The 19,924-nt window shown below is 37.8% G+C and overlaps 1 protein-coding gene across 2 annotated transcripts in view; it reads right to left on the reverse strand.

The window, feature by feature from the left end:
* Nucleotides 1–19,924, reverse strand: part of tcf20 (transcription factor 20) — a 272,899-nt gene that overhangs the window by 127,675 nt on the left and 125,300 nt on the right. Inside the window, exon 1 of one of the 2 annotated variants that reach the window (XM_028815365.2) lies at nucleotides 16,024–16,585. The exons of the other annotated variant lie outside the window; for it this stretch is intronic. The gene's annotated coding sequence lies outside the window, so the exon portion shown is untranslated. Of the gene's footprint in view, nucleotides 1–16,023; nucleotides 16,586–19,924 lie in introns of those variants that run through there. 2 annotated transcript variants of the gene reach the window in all.

The raw sequence follows: 19,924 nt of genomic DNA on the forward strand, positions 1-19,924 counted from the left end.
CAGCATTTACAATAAATAGTTGTTTGGTCCACATCCGACTTTTTAAAGCCAAAGTATCTCCAGACAACAGACACGGCTCCTTTCTTCGGCAAAAGTTCTTCTGTGTCATCATATTTAACTTTATCATCTGCTACAGCTTCAGTTTTACAATGTTCACCGTCCATTTTCACTGCGCAATACCTCCACTAACGCATGCGTGTTTTGCGGTGTAGCAGTGAAAAAGGTCCCCCCTTAAACAGTTTCCTGCTGCGCCAGGTTCCGAACATTGCTTAGCCTATTTTAACCGGTGTTGCGGTATGAGAAAAATCCATATCATAACAAAAATAAAAAAACCTTTTTGGTATGAACCGGTATACCGCCCAGCACTAGTACAGTACTAACAAAGATAAGTGTTGTAGATCTGTCATGTGAGCATGAAGTGGGTGGAATATTCTTGTTTGTATTAATACGAAAATAATAAAAATGGTAATGAAGAAATTTTAAAAAGGAAATTATAATTGTGAATTATAATAGCTAAATAACAGATACACCTCCAGTGGGTACAAGTCAATATCACCAACACACTTAAAACACTAGAATCCCTGAAGCCTATGAAAATATTCGTAATGCCAGGACACTTTAAATTACCCTCACAGCTTTTAATTATCGTCTTTGTTTTGCAAATGTGTCAACCAGCACTGGCTGCATGTCTGCTTGGGGGGTGCAGAGGTAAGAACTGGTGTCTCATAATCAAGAGGCTGTGGTTTTGATTTAAAGTCCTCCCCACATTTACATTTTCAGTAGTGTGCTGCTAGTTCTGGGCGGTATGACCAAAATTCTATATCACTGTATTTTTAAAATTTATACTGGTTTCATGGTATTGGACGGTATTTTTTTCCCATGCATGAGTGGATGTTAACCACATTTTCCACTGCAATTACTGGCTAAGAATAACCTATTCCACTGTTATGAGAATTGTACAAAAACATTTTAATGTGCACACAAGTATTAATACAGGTTTGCATGGCCCCATAAAGTGATAGTTTTCAAGGGGTGGCACTAATGAAGAGAAGGTATCACATTGCATGACAGATGCAGTCAAAATATAGAGCCTTTTTATTGAACAAAGCTTGCAAACAACAAACTTTTTTGACAACATATTTTCAACCATCCAAAGAGGCATTTAGACTTTGTAAAATATCCAGAGGTGCTTGTCAAAAGTTGTATTGCACTGAACAGGTCTTAGAAAAGTAATAAATAGTAAATATTTTTTGTAAACCAACTACACTTTGTTAATGTTAACAATCTCGGTCAACTGACACGTTAAAGTGACTTTTCAAATAACTTTACCATCATTAAACTGCATAATATTTAAACTAATAAATAATAACAAAATAAATACTACTATTACTTCCAAGACTTGGTGCATTACACAGTATTCACCAAATTAAAATAAAATAAAACAAGTGCAACTTGGTGATGACATCTTTACCAGCCGAGCCATCATTAAGGCAAACTGCATTAATACGGACCTTGCTTCAAGCTAAGCTATCTATACAGTATACACAAATAATAAAACTACAACTTGCATTTATAATGCCATTTGTGGTATAGCCCTACAGAAGCGTATTAGGACCACAGTGAATTATTCTCATAGTTTAATAGCTTTGTGTTAAGTGTTCCCCAGCCCAGTTGTTAATCGCTACGCGCTTCTTAAACTGACTTCCACTTGCACTAAGAGGAGGTGCAGGCAGCGATCGCCACACAGAATACATTCACTTCATGATATTCCTGCTCTCTGAACATTCAGAATGCTAAGTACAACTTGGCTTGAAGTATTATGCAGTAGTATAGAAACAGTATTCACACATTTGAACATAATGGTCCACATCCGACCTTTTAAAACCAAAATATCTCCAAACAATAGACAGGGCTCCTTTTTTCGGCAAAAGTTCTTCTGTGTCATCATGTTCAACTTTATCGTCTGCTACAGCTTCAGTTTCAGTTTCAGAATGTTCTCTGTCCATTTTCACCGTTCAATACCTCCACTAACACATTTACTCCATTGCATGCGTATTTAGTGGTGCAGCAGTGAAAAAGGGGCCCCCTTAAACAGTTTCCCGCTGCGTCAATTTCCTAACTATGTGCTGCTACTATTATTACTTTTATATAATAAAAACATACATTTGATTTGAGTTTGTAACACCTGTTGAAAATTTTTGATACATGTAAAAGTTTTTTTTTTTCTTTAATTCAGTTTAATTTCCTCTGTCACATTCACGTGGTACCACAAACTTCCCTCTCCAAGTTGATGACATTTATTTCCATTCTTTCCACGATAGCAGCAATGATCACAGTTCGTGCTGTGCTTAATGCCTGGTCAGAACTATTTGTTGTACCAGCAATCAAAGATACAATGCCCTGTGATCGCCATCAGACTATCATGCAGCATTTGCGCTTTAACAACAAAGACACCTGTGCAGAATGTGTGAAAAACAACAGATTTGATGTGACCTTGGACATCTAGCAACATTTTGTAGACAACTTTGTTTTGAATTACAACCCAGGGCAATATATTACTGTTGATGAGCAACTGTTTCCAACCAAGGTCTGTTGTCCTTTCTTGCAATACATCTCAACCAAGCCTGACAAATTTGGTATAAAGTTTTGCATTGTGGCAGATTTGGAGACAAAGTACATGTGCAATGCCACTCCTTAATTAGGAAAAAATTCCAGTTGTCCCACGGGAGAAAGACTTTCCGATATTGTGGTCATAAAGCTTATGGAGCCATTTCTGAACAAAGGCAGAACCATAACAGCTGCAAACTTCCTCACATTGCTTTCGCTGGCTAATAGACTGCTGCACTGCAACACAACTCTGCTTAGCAACATAAATAAAGTGGGATTGGATCTTCCACCAGCTAAAGTCACTTCAGTACACAAAAAATTTTCCATGATAGTGTTTAGATCTGGCAATGCCATGCTGATGGTGTATGCGCCCAAAAAGAATTTGGTCTACATGTTAACGTGAAGATTGGGCAAATTAAAAAAAAAAAAAAAAAACATGTTCAAATGACATAACATTTTTAAATAATGATGTTTTCATGAATGTGTGTATGTATGCGCGAGACAGGCAGAGACAGGTTGGATGTCATTCAAGTGGTTACTGGAATATAAACTAAACACTTTTGCAAAGGTATAATGAAACAAGTGTGCTTTTATTCAAGAATAAAACTGAATAAAAAGAATTCAAGTGACAACAAGATACCAAGAAGACATGATTCACCAGTCTTTGTGTGTCTGCTGTATCTCTTCAGTGATATATTTTACAAGTAGCATAAACTTATACTGGGTGTTACAGACTCAAATCTAATGTATGTCTTTATTATATAACAGTAATAATAATAATAGCAGCTCACTACTCAAAACGGAAATGCGGGAAGGACCCATGTTCGAACCCGCAACCTTTTGATTATGAGGCAGTAGTTTTTACCTCTATACCAGCCAAGCTGATATGTTTAGTTTGTGTCTATTGATATTTGAGCTTCGGGGTTTACACATTGACAGCAACATGTAAATTCAATCATTTCTTTTTCTCCAGTTATATTCTTGAAAAGCGCTCTTGTTTTGTTATACCTTTTATGAAAGTGTTTGATATTTGGACTGAAGTCTTCATGCATTATACACTTCACATCATCATTCTGTCATTATTACAATAACATGAAAAGACTTTCTGTTTTAGTTATGTGTCCAACATTTCTTGCCTCTCAGTTCCTGTCATCCTACATTTAAAAAAAAGTTTTACTTCTGACAAATTAAGGTCTTTGTCAATTTGTAAAACCATGAAAATGTTATTATGGCATGCTTATAACATAATCTAGAACAGATCTAGAACACAGAGAATATCCTCCAATTTGTTAATTAAATATTGGCATGCAAGGCCAGGAACTTTGAGCATTTACAGAACTGCTTTACAGGAATCTAACCCACCAACATCCATCCTTTTTCCAAACCAGCTTATCTAGAGCAAGATTGCTGGGAAGTAGGACCCTATCCCAGCAAGCATCACACACAAGGCAGAAACAATCCCAATCTTTAGGCAAAAATTGTATTTTTATCATTTAATCTAAATAAGTGAATGAATTGGTAAGACGACTTGTTAATCATTCCTGGGTAGCTTGCCATGCACAGGGAGAACTGTCAAGCTAGAATGACAAAGGTATCCAAGATATCAGCTTTTCAATCTGGGCAGAGAATGTAGGGCACTGAGCTTACAACAACTGCCTTAGTTATATGAAATGAATCCAAGTTACACGCAAATTACTTCTGTACCACTCTGACACTCTTCTGAGTGGAAGAACATCTGAAGAACTGTTACGTCATAATGGGCACAAATGCAAGCATACTTCATCTCAACTTCATCTTCACCTCCTCTCAAAACGTAAATATCCCCAAGTCAGACACTGAATATAAGCCCCCTCCGTGTGTCCCACACCTCGAAAGTTTCCCTTCCATGTCATGAGTATAGCCAATGAAAGGATTTTTGTCTCCGATTTGTAAGTCATGCACAAAAGAAGATGAAGACTAATCTGAAATATTTTTATCTAAGCAAAAACTGTCTATTGCTAACTGGTTTTCCAATTTGGAATAAATCAGAATACACCATAAAATCTTATAGCTTGAGATTCTCATTTGAAGTCTATTTACACAAACTGAAAAAAGTGGCCTACATTGTGTCCCCTCCGCAACTGCTGAATGACATGGAAGACCAATTTATACGTCACACAGAGGTAAATTTCAGCAGCTATGCATGTACAAAATATCATCATCAAAACAAACAGTTGAAGCATGCACTTCAAGAACAGCCAGTTTGTATTGTTGTGCGCAAGGAGGCTCCATAAACTCATTGAGAATGAAATAAAGGCGAGTGACATTCTTGATTGATCAAAACACTGTGCTTTGATTTAATTAATTTACTTTCCTAGTATTATTCAAGTGAGAAATTAAACAGTATGCACTTTTTGGTAATATCCAGAACAACATTAATGCATGTGACTGCAAGGGGGTCTGGTCTTAGCCTTATTTCAGGAATCAAGGTGGTTGGTCATGGAAGATGGAAACACCTATTCCTCACTTTGTTCTTTTTAATTTGCTTAATTACTTTAAGATACCACTAGTTATAAAAATTCAGCATGAGAAGTTCCAACAGCTAATGCAAGCAGAACAAAGTATCATCTCTGTGAAAACCCGAATAGCTATGTTTGAAAGAGATTCTCAATGTTACTAATAACTGCGGAAACAAAACAAACAAGTGTGATCACTCATTAAATCCCTTTAGTTAGAAATTTGAAGGGCTTGAACCGTGGAGGAGGAGGAGGTGGTTGGGAACAAACGCTGAACTGAAAAGAAAAAAGTATTAACAATTCTCAGTTTCTTGAAAGTAGATATTGTCTTCCAGCAAGTGATCAGTTTGATTGTTAAAGTTCAATCTGGTTGAAAGGCTATGCTGGAAGAATATTTCACTTCAACTACGGCAATAAAACTTGATAAATATAGGATTCTGCTTTGTTGCTTTTAAAAAGTTATTACTGTGATGGGAAAAAAAATTAACAAAACCATACAAATTCTGGCTAAGACATGAACTGTACATTAACTGGAAGGGTAACATTTATGTCTAACAATATTTCTTAAAATGTTAATATGTACAAACAACAAATTTACAGTGACCAGTGATGTTTAACAGTGTGCTGTTTTTCTTTATTATCCTGTCCTGAACCAGTATTTCTTTCACCCTGAAAAGTGACACATCTTGCCCAAAATAATTCTACATTAAGGCTGCTGCAGTTACTTGATGTAAAAAATGAATCTGATATTACTTTCCTAAATCAACTAATCATCCCTGGACATCCTTCCGGATTAGAGATCAGCATACTGTACATAGATGCTCTGTACAGTTCTGGAGTAGGCTAATTATGGCGGCAGCTGCACCACTACATTCTCCAAAGGAAGGTCCCTCCAAATATTCAAAAGTCTCTTCAGTGTGGGAGTATTTTACAAGAAAAAACTGACAAAATGGTTGTTTCTTCACTATGTAAAACACAAATGATGTTCCACGGTAAAACTAATGACCCTAGTTTCATGCTCAGGCACCTTAAAAAGAAATGCTCTGGAACTAGCAAATGACTAGACATCAGTACCATAAGTAACCATCCAGCATTTTTAGCAATATTAAAAAAAACAAAAAAAAAAAAAACACACAACTTATGCTATAGAGTAGAATTAGGACAAACATTTGAATAACAGTATTTTTTCCATTAAAACACAGATTAATACAGTCGGTTAGTGTGCTAAATATATTTGCCAGTTGGCACTTTTAATTCAGTTCAGTGATAATTTTCCAATATACAAGATGCCAATTGACAACTTTATCTTGGGCAGAGTTTCAAAATTACCCTTTGATAGATATTTATGTCAGGACCACCAAACCTGCGACTCTGTCATGGTCTGAATCTGAAAGAAAACTTAAATATCTGTACTATCCTATATAAATATATAGCAGCTTTATTATGTAATATTTTTGTGTATTTTCTCCCGTGATTAAATTTAAAATAGATCACATTCAATAAACAATTAGACTGACTCAGCACATACACTTTTAAATCTAAAGCAGTTGATGTAGCTGATCCAAACTAACACAGAGCCTGCTGCACAGCACCACACAGCTCTCCACCCACAGCTGAGGCCCTACTGGGAAACTGGATTATTTTTGAAAAGAAACACAATTTTTACTGTAACTCACATTGGATCAAGTATGCATACTCTGCAGCACAGCAACATCCTGCTTCTCATGTTAAATTCTAAAATAATCAGTATTTCTGAAGTAAAATGTTTCTCCTCTCTTTTAGCATTTGCTCATGTGGGTGTGGATGACAGTCCTGCTGCCTTCCCACCTGGAAATAAGCACCCCCAGAAGAACAACATGTGGACGTCTACTGAGTACTGCCAATCAAGTGTTGTGTGGTATAAAAGATTTCTCTCTTCATCCCTTCCCCTTCTAAATCTGAAGCAAAGGGAACATATCTTTAGTCAACCTGCTCTGAATGAAGTAGTATGAGAGAATAACAGAGCGCTACAACAGCAGACACAAGATTTTTGAAATTTTTATAGTGCTCATTACAAAAGAAATTGTTTTCCTTTCCAAAAATGATTGCTGCTGAACACTGCCTCATCTAAATGAAGTGGATGTGGGTAGTGTCATAATTAACTTAAGTTTAATTAAAAAAAAAAAGAATACAAGTCAGAAAAAGTAGAAACAGTATGTAAAATGCAAACAGAAAAACACATAGTTTTTAGTAAATGCCTAATAAATAATCTTCGTATCTGAAAACAAGAACAGCAAATCATTTGATGTTACAACTAATGAATATTGTTTTTTTAAAATAAACACTTATTTTGAGTTGATACTTGTAACATAATCTATGATAGTAAAGAACTCACGACTTTGCAACATTGGCTTTCCTTCTCACAACACAGACGTTTGTAGATACTGAGGACAGCACTTTGAATGTTTTATGTATAATGTTCCATTTTTGTTGCAAACAAGTCTGAAGGTGTGCAGACTTAATTGTCACAGTGTTTCAAAATGAATCACATATTCTCATTTGGGGAGAGGTCAGGACTGTAGGCAGGCAAGTCGTGCACCTGCACCCCTTCCTATGCAGCCATGTCTTTATAATGCACACAGAATGTGGTTTTGCATTGTCTTCCTGAATTTTGCTTGGGCGAACATGGAAGAGATGTCATCTTGAAGGCAGCATATGTTGCTCTAAAATTAGCATGTGCTGTACTTTTTGGCATTAAGGGTGCCTTCACAAAAGTACAAGTTACCCTAGCCAAGTGCACTGACAGTCTGGACAGTAGGTGTTAACAGACTGGATGGTCATTTTCTTCTTTAGTCCAGAGGACACGACATGCATTTCTTTCAAATTTATGACTGAAAATATTGATTTGTCCAAGCACAATACATGTTTTCACTGTGTAATGGTCCACACCAGATGCCTCCGAGCCCAGAGAAGTCAACAGCATTTTTGAACACTTAACATATGGATTCCTTTTTGCACAGTACAGTTGTAACTGGCATTTGTCGATGCAACTATATATTGTGTTTCTTAATCAAATTTTGTCAAAGTACTCCTGATCCCATGTGGCTTTATCACTTATTGATGGATGCATCGCATTATTTAATACATTCATAAAGATATTTAATACACAGCAAAAGTGTAGTACATTGGTTTAACCTTAGTGTTATCTTCAAGAGATACAAATATTACATATATATACTTTACAAATATTATTAAGTTACTTTATGCCGAAAACACAATACTTCAGAGCCATCCTCCTTGAATGTACAAAAAAATAACAGCTATAGCTGCATTCATGATGTTCCCCACATGACGAAACAGCTCGGGATCCTGGTTGGCAACCACCTAGGCAGAGACATGGCCCAATCAACAACAACAACAACAACATTTATTTATATAGCACATTTTCATACAAAAAGTAGCTCAAAGTGCTTTACATAATGATGAGAAGAAAAATAAAAGACAAAATAAGAAATTAAAATAAGACAACATTAGTTAACATCTGCACCCAGGTGTTACGTGGGCATCCCCTTGGTCTGGTCCAGCTGCTCGGGTCCTGAACAGTGAGGATGCTGCTAGCGGATCACCCACAGGGAATCACGCCACTTGGCTGTAGTGCCGTAGCTGGCACTCCCTCACAATACAAGTAATGTGCTTCATTTGGGGCTCCATGAGCAAATCGCTCATTCGACATAAAGTCAAACCAGCAGTACCCAAGGATTCTCCGAAGACACACAGTACCAAAGCAGTCCTGTCTTCGTCTCAGGTCACTGGATAGCGTCCATGTCTCGCAACCATACAGCAAAACAGGAAGCACCAGGACTCTAAGGACTTGGACCTTTGTCCTTTTGCAAAGATATCGGAAGCGGCACAGACTCCTTTCCAGTGACCTCTGTGACACCCCATGCTCTCCCAATCTGTCTACTGACTTCATAGGAATAGTCACCAGAGACATGAATGTCGCTGCCGAGGTAAGTAAACCTCTCAAACAGGTTGACACTTTTACCGCAGACACACTGCTGGTGGCCATGCCTAAGAGGTCATTAAAGGCCTTGATCTTGGTTTTTTATCAGGACATTCACAAGTCCAGACACTCACATTCCATGCTCAGTCTCTCGAAAGCCCTGATAAGAGCCTCCATTGACTCTGCAAAGATCACAGCATCGCCAGCAAAGTCAAAATCAGTGAATCTCTCTTCACCAACAAATGCCCAACAGCCACTGGACCCCACAACCTACCCAACACCCAATCCATGCAAACACTTAAAGATGGAGCAAGAACACGCCCCTGAAGAACCCCAGAATCAACTGGGAAAAATGCAGAGGTTCTGCCTATATTATGCACAGTTCTCGTAGTATAAGTGTACAGGCTAGCCATGATATGTGGAGGTATAAGGTATAAGAACAGTAAAACACTAAACAACCCATAAGCATCATAAATGTAAAATGGATGGATATATCAGAACCAATGACATTGTGCTTATGCACCAAAATCCTTCTTAAGCTCCTAAAATCAACTGACTGGCTAACATTCTTCTAAGCAAGAATTGGACAGTTTTTGCCATTAGTTATAATGGCCATGGCACAACTGCCTTAGAAAATAAAAGACGCTGCACCATTAGTAAACTTAGATAAGAATAATAAAAAGGAGTGACACTAAAGATTGATATGTCCAACACAAATGTAACTTCAGCATTTTGGACTCATTTTGGTTCCACACTGAGCATTACAGGAGAGCCAGAAAAACTTGACAGCCACTATTTGGCAGCATTGCTTCAAAAAGATACTAGTTAAATTGTCAAACACAATCTCAATGTGCAGACACTTAAAACAAAATCGTTTCAATGCTTTGCTCTGTTGACACTCCCCCGTTTCCTCATCACTACCTTTACTAAGCAAACCCACGCACTTTAGGTATTTAAAACCTCCAATTGTCCTTATGTTACGATTACATTTTATAAGCAGTTACAACTTGAAGTCCTTAATTTGTTTGTTATTTATACACTACCATTTGCCATGAAATGTTTATTAAAAGGGGAGACAGTACTTTAAACATCTGTATATTCTACTGGCTACTGTTGTTAGTAAAGTGATTTGCACCATTTAATTAGAAAAATGCAATATCTGTTTAAATAAAATTAACTGTACTCCTTTAAAATAAAAACATTTTAAATATTCTGTTTAAATGACAAAAAAAATAATCAACTACAACAGTACGCCCCTATTCCATCCATCTACCATTGGAATGTTTTTAGCGAGATATCTGAATAGGATAAATGGTGTACCAGCACACCCGTAGGTGAAAATTAAATATTTATAATCTGTGACTTTGCCACGTGACCTGGTATGCAACAATACAATTTTTAAGATGACAATCCTGGGTTAATACACAACCTAAGTAGATGCACCAAACATTAAAGAGGTATTTTAGCGATTTTTAACTCAAAGCTCTAATCGACATCAAGAAGAAGTGCGTGGTCTAACACTTTTTGGCGAGTAGTTCAAGTTTTGCCTATGTTTAAGTCTTATTCCAGAGCTTTGATATGGTTTGTGATAGACTGAAATTCCTCCAGCTAACTAATAACTAAATAGGCTTTACAGACATGGGGGCTAGTTTGGGATTCGTTATGTATTTTAAATATTAACCTACGCAATGCTTACTTGGAGTTTCCAAACTGTCTTATTCTCCAGGTGCTCCAGTTTTCCTCCCTCATGTGCACGTTATTATAACTGTCAATGCTAAAGACCTCTGTGTGTGTATATACAGTATGTGAATGTGTCCTGTCCATGGCTGGATCCCATATTGTGAATATTGCTGTTGGGATGGGCATCAGATCTCTGTGACCCAGACAGTGCAGTCTGGAAAATGAATGAATGGATAAAGTGTATTATCATATTCTTTAAAGAAGCACCAGCTAGGACTCCATGATATATTGTTGCCAGTAGTATGAAGGCATAAGCTATTAATCAACATATAGTGTAAAGCTAATATTATTTAATATCCTGTGAAAAATGTATCATTTTGCAGAAATCTGAGCTCAATTGTTTATTTATATACAGACATCTATATGTGTTGTTAAAATAAGAAGACAGGTTTGTGCCAGCCCTGCAGAAGGTCAATCCCTTCTATCCATCAAACTATAAATGTCCGCATATCTGCCTAGGTAACAGGTGGTAAAGAAATGAGTTAACAAATAATCCAGTGGTTTAGGATGCAATAGCCACTGCTCTTCAGTGCAGGATGGTGATGCTAACACACAGCTCTGTAAGAGACTTGTACAGACTTCACATTCTATAGGAAATATTTGGAGTTACTACTTGTAACTTCTCATCTTCCCATCTCAAACTTAAAACACCTTCAACATGTGTTGCATCAATCCAAATGCAATTTGACCGCAAACATTTAATAACTCAAGAAATGGCATTCAGCAGCAATATGCTTTACTGTAGTTCTCCAAGCCACTGAGGTTTGGTGGAAGCAGGTTTATTAAACTGAGGTATAACCACTAGCAGAACTACCTATATTTTATTTGAAAACCAATGTATTAGCTTGTTAACATGCACAAGAGGCTTAGTTGTTGTTTACACAAAACATCAGAATGTGCGAGACGCATGATCTAAGTAACTTTGATCCTCATTTGACGATTGTAGTCCTATGTGGTGTCTGCAACATTTTACAAATAGCTGCTCTGCTGGAATTTTTCACACTACAGTCTCTACTGCTTACAGAGAAAGTGGAGATAAAAAAAAACGCATTCACAGAGGGGCAGTTATGTGGGCAAAAAAAACCCTTATCAATGATAGAGGACAGAGAATGGCCTGACTCAATAGCCTCATTCAAAGAAATAGAAGCAACACATTGAAACAAACTAAAATAACAGCTCTTTACAATGGAGAAATTAAGAAGGACATCCCTGAATGCACACTGTGTAGGACTTTGAAGCAGATAGGCTATAGCAGCTGAAGACCATGCTGGTTTCCAAGAGGATTTTAAACCTAAAGTGACCACTTGTCTATCAAAACTGAGTCATTATATACTGCATCTATTCTTCTCCAAACTAAAGGTTATGATGATTACGTAAACCATAAAGGATGGCCATTACAATTATTCACACAATTGTCGACAAGTAGTTAATCCAAGACTGTTGTATTAGCATACCTGATAATGCACATGATGCAGCCATATATACCACATCAGACTTAAGCAAAATTTTAACACCCCTAAATGAGTACCTAGATAGGCCATGCACACCATTTTTAAACGAAATTACTAATGTCTTTTTATTAATCCCCAAGAGGAAATATTGTTTAAATTTTTTTGAAAGTGCACATTATAGAGAGCTGCAGGTGTTATGATTTTGATTGGCTTTATAATTTGCTCCAACAAGAGGCACATGATGAAAATGTTGTCACATGACACCATACGACGCAGAAATACATTTTTTCCTGTTGAAAGTATTTCAATTACAGTTTCTTACAACAATTCAAGTTTCAACAATCTTTTGGATGGAAATCTGGCTACTGATGAAGTTAATTGCTCCAAAAGCATTTTTTTTCCCCAAAGCTAAACTGTTGTGTTTCAAAATTTCTTCACTGGACAGATATTCAATTGACACAGCTCATAAATCTTTGAAGCACAAGGCAAATCTGTTTCATAATACAACATGCAATGGTAGTGCACAACTGCAGGGATCTGAGGATATCAGAGCTGCTAAAACAGTATACTTTATTGCTGAAAATAAATAAGCAAACACTAAATTTATATTGATTAATAAGAGTTTTTAAAGGCACAATAAAACTCATTAAAATAAATAAAATGTCACAAACACAGCGAAAACACATACAACACAAATTAGAAAGGTATGATAGCAAAGGGGATACAGTCTCAAGTTACAGTATAAGTAATAAAAGCAGTTAAGGTCAGTCCGGCTCAATGTATACAGGCATAAGCAATAACAAAGTCTGAACACGTTCATAGGGGACCTTAAAAACATCATAATAAAAGCTCTTTTACGAAAAATCTGAAACAGTAATAACCTTTTCATTAGTTTTATACCGCAAAGGTAGACTTAAAAGTTGGGACAAATGTTTAAAAAGATACCAGAAAAAAACCACAAACCTGAAAAAGTGTGTTTCTGACTAAGCAAATGTAAAAACTGTACTGTATTGTTACAAAAACAGCGTATTGAGTTGGTGCAAATGAAAATATTTTTAAAATAATCATGGTGGTTGCAAATTAATGCGACACTGTTACAATAATTTTTGATTTTATATTGTTAGTACTGATTTTAAGCAGTGTTATTCATTTTTTGGCTACTGGACAGAAAATGTCAGTGAATAAATTAAGTGCATATATAAAGATAAACCAGGCAATCCATGATGATTATATCATTCTTTATAAACCCTGTGCTGAATTCCCCCAAGCCAATAAAATCCCCTATTTGTTGCTAAAATGGGAGGGAAATCCCCCTCTGCCACAGATTAAATTCTTGCCCTGTTGGATGAATCCTGCCTCATTTTAACAATGTAGACTTTAGTACCAGGGTGCTGTACCATGTTAGCCATTATGGATGTAATGAGAAGTCAAGCAAAAATTACGCCTTTTATTGGCTAACTAATGGTGTAATTTTGCTTGCCTTCTCATTGCAACAATATAGATAGTAAAAGTAACAAAATTGAGGGGAATATATTTATTACAGCTGACCAAAATTGCTAAAGAATATTTAAAGCACCTTGTTTAAACCATTCTCTGAAAAACTCAAGCGTTCTGGTACTAGCCAGGTCTACCTAATAAAGCGTCTACATTCACTGCTTATTGATATGGATGCAAAACATTCAGATTATTATCATGAGAGCAACATGTGCTTATCAGTCTGTGACAAATGCATGTATTTATGAATTTAAAAATGTCCACATAGGGATGAATTGTTATATCTTTCTCTGTAGTACTTGTATGCTCTGCGAGTTGCCCTGGAGGCTTTTCCTCAGGAGGAAATGTTCAAAATTCCATCTAAGATTCTGACAAATTTCTTAATGTGGAGAGCACAATGTGTTTGTTTTTATTTTCAGGATTAACAAACCAAGTTATGGGTAAGAAAAATGTTTTTGTTTACAGGGACACATAAAAATCAAATTGGTGCATTTCCTCAAACTATAAATGAAATCAATATTAACACAGAGCCAAGGGGGACGCTTAATTTAAAATGTCTCGTTAAAAACTCTTTAAAATAGTTGTTGTAAATGAAATGTAGCAAATACAATACTGAACATTCTCAGTGGTTCATGTAGCACATATATTATGGTGTTTGACAGGATTGCGTAACCCTTATTAATTTAATTACTAAAAAGAAAATGTGTGCGAATATATCTAGTAGTCTATGAAATATATAAAGTATATGACTTACGAGTACACTTTTTTCAGAGGTGATTCCTTCCATATGCCAAATCTTGTTGATATAGATCTCTAGCCTCACACGAGTCTTAAACTGTTTAAGCAGGTTTGAGAACATAACAAGGCTATCAAACCTGCGTAACCCAATTGAGGGGCACAGGAGCCCCGGCCTACCTCAGCAGCATTAAGCTGAAGATGGGAAACAGCCCCAGCTGACGCATAAATCCATCACTATGTCTGTGTATGTGTTACAGTGTTTCGTGCTCCTGCTATTGGGGGTTCAGGTCCTACTGCCAATCATTTTCCTCCCACATTTCCAAATAAGTGTGTGTTAGGTTAACTGGTAATGCTAAACTGACCCTGTACGAGTGTGTATGTAAAGTGGGTCCTGTGATGGACGAATACCCTTGATCTGGGCCTTGCATTTGATCCACCCTGAACAGAATACAGCTGAAAACAATTAAAAAGGAGTGTTAGAGAATGTTAAATATTATATACACACAGACAAGATGGCTGCCAAAAATGGTTATATTGACTACTTTCTATTATTTTGGTGTTCAATGTGTCCCAAAAACACGATTTACCATAATACTGTTTTTTGCTAATACACTGTATACTTACATTTAAAAAAATGAATTGAGCAACTGCTGTACTTTATTTTAGAAACTATTCAACATTTAGGTTCTTAAACTGTGTATAGAAAGGTGGAAATTAGCTTTCAAAACACTACACTCCAAGTCCATCTTGTACACAAACTATTCAGGTCTATCAATGTACGTTTCATACGTAGATATGAAAACATTTCAAGTATATTTCACAAAAGCTGAAAATTGAAAATGTTGCCATAAGCTTGCATATGTATGTGATTATTTATATATATGTTTTATATTATACAAGCGAGGCCTATACCGTTTATTGAGTATATGACACATCCTGTAGACCTGGAGCATACACAAGTTGACTAGTAACGTGTCCATAAATGAAGACGATCTGCTCCACAGTTTTCTGCGGTGGTCTGAAACCGTGAAAAGTTGACAACGAATCGGTCCCCTGATCCTCCTGATGGGATTCATGAAAATGTCTAAAACACGGCACGCCATCCACGTCGCATTAGTTCTCAAAATCCGCACTTTCCCCAGTTTCTGGGGGAGCTGCTTGGGAGCACAATGATTGCGTTGTTTGAATTTCTGATTGTGATTGTCATCCTAGAGAGACGTTCCGTAAATCACGCATAATTACCCAGGCAGCCGCCGCACTTTCCTCGCTGATAACGTAGAGAAGCGGCAAGATGAAACGGATGACTTGTGTATGTGTTTTTTTTTTTTACTGTACGTGCAAACATAAAAGGCAGATCTTCCCTGCATTGTAATAACATTACATACACAGTAAATAAAAAAAAATCACGGACGTCTTGCCAGCATGCAAAGGCAAAGCAAACCTTCAAAACCCGCGTATAAACAAAATAAACAACAAATGTTTAAAAAAAAAAAGGAGCAACCGCCCCCGGATGTACCTCATTCCTCCATCCATCTCGGTGCCTGGCTTTTCGTTTGTTTTGCGTTTTATGATTTTCAGGATGGGTGCGAAATAAGCAGTCATGTCCTGTAATTCGTCGTTGATGAAGTCAGCGCGAGTAGGCCTCGCGGTGCGGTGGACCAGGCCACGGTCTCCCTTAGCGCTCTCGGCCGTTGTACCCCTCGCAGACTCCCGGCCAATGCCGACAACGCTTCCCGCCCCCCTCCTCCTCCTCCTCCGCCGCCACCGCAGACGCGAGGCGAGAGGAAGTCCCGGGGTACACTCGCCACTCAGCTGACCCAGGCGGGCCAACCAGCTAGCTCATCCCCCGCTGAAGGGCCTCCATGGGTCGGTCGCTTGCTCGGACGAAAAGCCTGGCGCTTGTTATGTACATACAAAAAATAAAAATAAAAAAATAATAATAACTCCGTCTCTGCCGCTTTCCGCGTTGCTCATCACGGCCCCCCTCAAATTACACGGAGAGGAGGACCGTACAGTCACCGCCTCGTCTTACACACCCCCTTTTTCAATTAAACTACGTTTTAATTAGTGAATTAATTATACCTTTCCCATTTGCAGCTCAAAAATATACTGTACATAAAATAACTGCAGCCAAAAATAATTACAACGCATTAAACTGGTTCTACACTGCTTTAACTGGTCTCTATCTGTATGAACCGGTTTCTTATGCTCACCATTACAATTTCCAGTATTGGAGGCTGGATTTTCCAGGAGGTTTCAGTGAAATTTGAGCTGGAATTTAATCGTGACACCAACCTTGTAAGATGTTAAAAAAACAGATTTCAATACGCCGTGCTTACTACAAATATGTACCTGGAGAGTGCACATTTAATAGCCATTTGTAAATTTACAATTCCCTCCTGACTAACACCAGATCAGAGAACTCAAAGATCTGGGAACCATTTCCAAAATATGTGCTGGAATTTATGAGAAGCAGTGGGCTTTGTCAAGTAGCTAATAATCTGGCACATTCAGGAAAAAAATACCAACTTGCTAAAAGGTTTGATTACAAAACAATAAATATAATTACATCAGACAAATTCACTGGAGACTCAAGGTAATGGGCATGGCATGTATTTAATTTTCAATTACTAGACACTTGGTCACGTTTGCAAAAAATTATATCCAAATATTTACACCAAGTTTCAAGGGCTTAAATCGTAGTAGGGGCAATTATAAATAAAACAAATGCAGTTTTAACTTAAGAATTTTCAATTACATTAGAGAGAAGAATTTGCACTAATGTACTGGAATCAATTGTCCACTTTATTATTGAACTACAAAAATACCCGCGCTTTGCAGCGGAGAAGTAGTGTGTTAAAGAGGTTATGTAAACATATATATACATATACATATACACATATCTACATATACATATATACATATATATATATATATACATATACACATATATATATATATATATATATATACATACACACATATCAACATATATATACACATACATATACACACATACATACACATATATACATACATACATAATGCGTTGTCACACGGGCTGTGATTGTTACATGGGAGGGAGACGACAAATCACAGCTTCCCGCTTTCTAATCGGGCCTGTGATTGGTGCTTTGACGGATGCCCAGATCCCACAGTATCTCCCCTTAGGAGAGGCGTTAGGCAAGTGTAATTGAATAGCGGTGCTGCAAGTTTAGCTTTACACCTGTTTTTAAGGCTTATTGACTGAAAGGGGCTTTCATGAAAAAAGTTAGGGCTTTGCTACAGGATACACCCTCCACAAGTTAAGGAAGTAAAAATAAAGGTATATATTTCTGTTTTATTTAAACCTTTTAAACTTGTATGCGGGCGGTATGGTGGCGCAGTGAAAGGTGCCAGTTAGGAGACCCGGGTTCGCTTCCCTGTGTGGAGTTTGAACGTTCTCCCTGTGTCTGTCTGGGTTTCCTCCGGGTACTCCGATTTCCTCCCACATTCCAAAGACATGCAGGTTAGGTGCATTGGCGATTCTAAATTGTCCCTGGTGTGTGGGTGTGTGCGCCCTGCGGTGGGCTGGCACCTTGCCCGGGGTTTGTTTCCTGCCTTGTGCCCTGTGTTGGATGGATGGACATTTGTATGCACATGTGTTAATATGTATGCTTACACAGTATTAAAAGACACTCAACAATTAACATCATTTACCTTCGTTCCCGCGTTTGAGTCGTGCTGTAAATCTCTTCCTTGTTTTCAGTTCACGTGATTACGTAGGAGGCGTGATGACGCGATACGTGACTCCGCCTCCTTTATTACAGTATATGGACAAAAAAGAGGTTCCAGTTATGACCATTACGCATAGAATTTCGAAATGAAACCTGCCTAACTTTTGTAAGTAAGCTGTAAGGAATGAGCCTGCCAAATTTCAGCCTTCCACCTACACAGAAAGTTGGAGAATTAGTGATGAGTGAGTGAGTGAGTGAGTGAGTGAGTGAGTGAGTGAGTGAGTGAGTCAGTCAGTCAGTCAGTCAGTCAGTGAGGGCTTTGCCTTTTATTAGTATAGATAGTACCAAACAAAATACCGAAAATACTTTTTTAGTTGAATAGTCAAATTATTGTTTCCTCCTCAAAAAATTTTCAATTGATAATCAACTATTTATAAAGTGGGCATTTTAAAAGATGCTTCAAACAAAAACCTAATTTCTGGTAAGTTATTTAGTTATCTTAAATATCTATAAATATAAATATAAACTATCTTAAAGATAGACCTCAGTATGTGCGTCTTGGGAACTGCACGTCTGACATTGTGGTCAGCAACACAGGAGCGCCACAGGGGACTGTACTTTCTCCGGTCCTGTTCAGCCCATATACATCGGACTTCCAGTACAACTCGGAGTCCTGCCACGTGCAAAGGTTCGCTGATGACACTGCTATCGTGGGCTGCATCAGTAGTGGGCAGGAGGAGGAGTATAGGGACCTAATCAAGGACTTTGTTAAATGGTGCGACTCAAACCACCTACACCTGAACACCAGCAAAACCAAGGAGCTGGTGGTGGATTTTAGGAGGCCCAGACCCCTCATGGACCCCGTGATCATCACAGGTGACTGTGTGCAGATGGTGCAGACCTATAAATACCTGGGAGTGCAGCTGGATGATAAATTAGACTGGACTGCCAATACTGATACTCTGTGTAAGAAAGGCATCCTTCAACATCTGCAATAAGATGCTGCAGATGTTCTATCAGACGGTTGTGGCGAACGCCCTCTTCTACGCGGTGGTGTGCTGGGGAGGCAGCATTAAGAAGAAAGACGCCTCACGCCTGGACAAACTGGTGAGGAAGGCAGGCTCTATTGTTGGCATGGAGCTGGACAGCTTGACATCTGTGGCAGGCTCCTATCAATTATGGAGAATCCACTGCATCCACTAAACAGTATCATCTCCAGACAAAACAGCAGATTCAGCAACAGACTGCTGTCACTGTCCTGCTCCACTGACAGACTGAGGAGATCGTTCCTCCCCCAAACTATGCAACTCTTCAATTCCACCCGGGGGGTGGGGGGGATTTGGGTAAACATTAACATTATTCAAAGTTATTGTCTGTTTTTTACCTACATTATTATCAATCTTTAATTTAATATTGTTTTTTGTATCAGTAAGGTGCTGCTGGAGTATGTGAATTTCCCCTTGGGATTAATAAAGTATCTATCTATCTATCTAGTTTTTAAATTGTTACGATGACATGCAGGCTGACAGAAAGTCATTTAGTCTATGCACTGTCTCATTGTTGTACATCCACCCATTCATCCATTACTGAACCCACTTAATAAAGCTCAGGCACCCCAAGTCTTCTCAGAAGCGCTGTATCAAAGGCTAGAACCATCCTGGATAAAGCCCATGTCTACTGGAAGATCACATTCACACACAT

The sequence above is a fragment of the Erpetoichthys calabaricus genome, chromosome 12 (assembly GCF_900747795.2).
Source record: "Erpetoichthys calabaricus chromosome 12, fErpCal1.3, whole genome shotgun sequence".
NCBI lineage: Eukaryota > Metazoa > Chordata > Cladistia > Polypteriformes > Polypteridae > Erpetoichthys > Erpetoichthys calabaricus.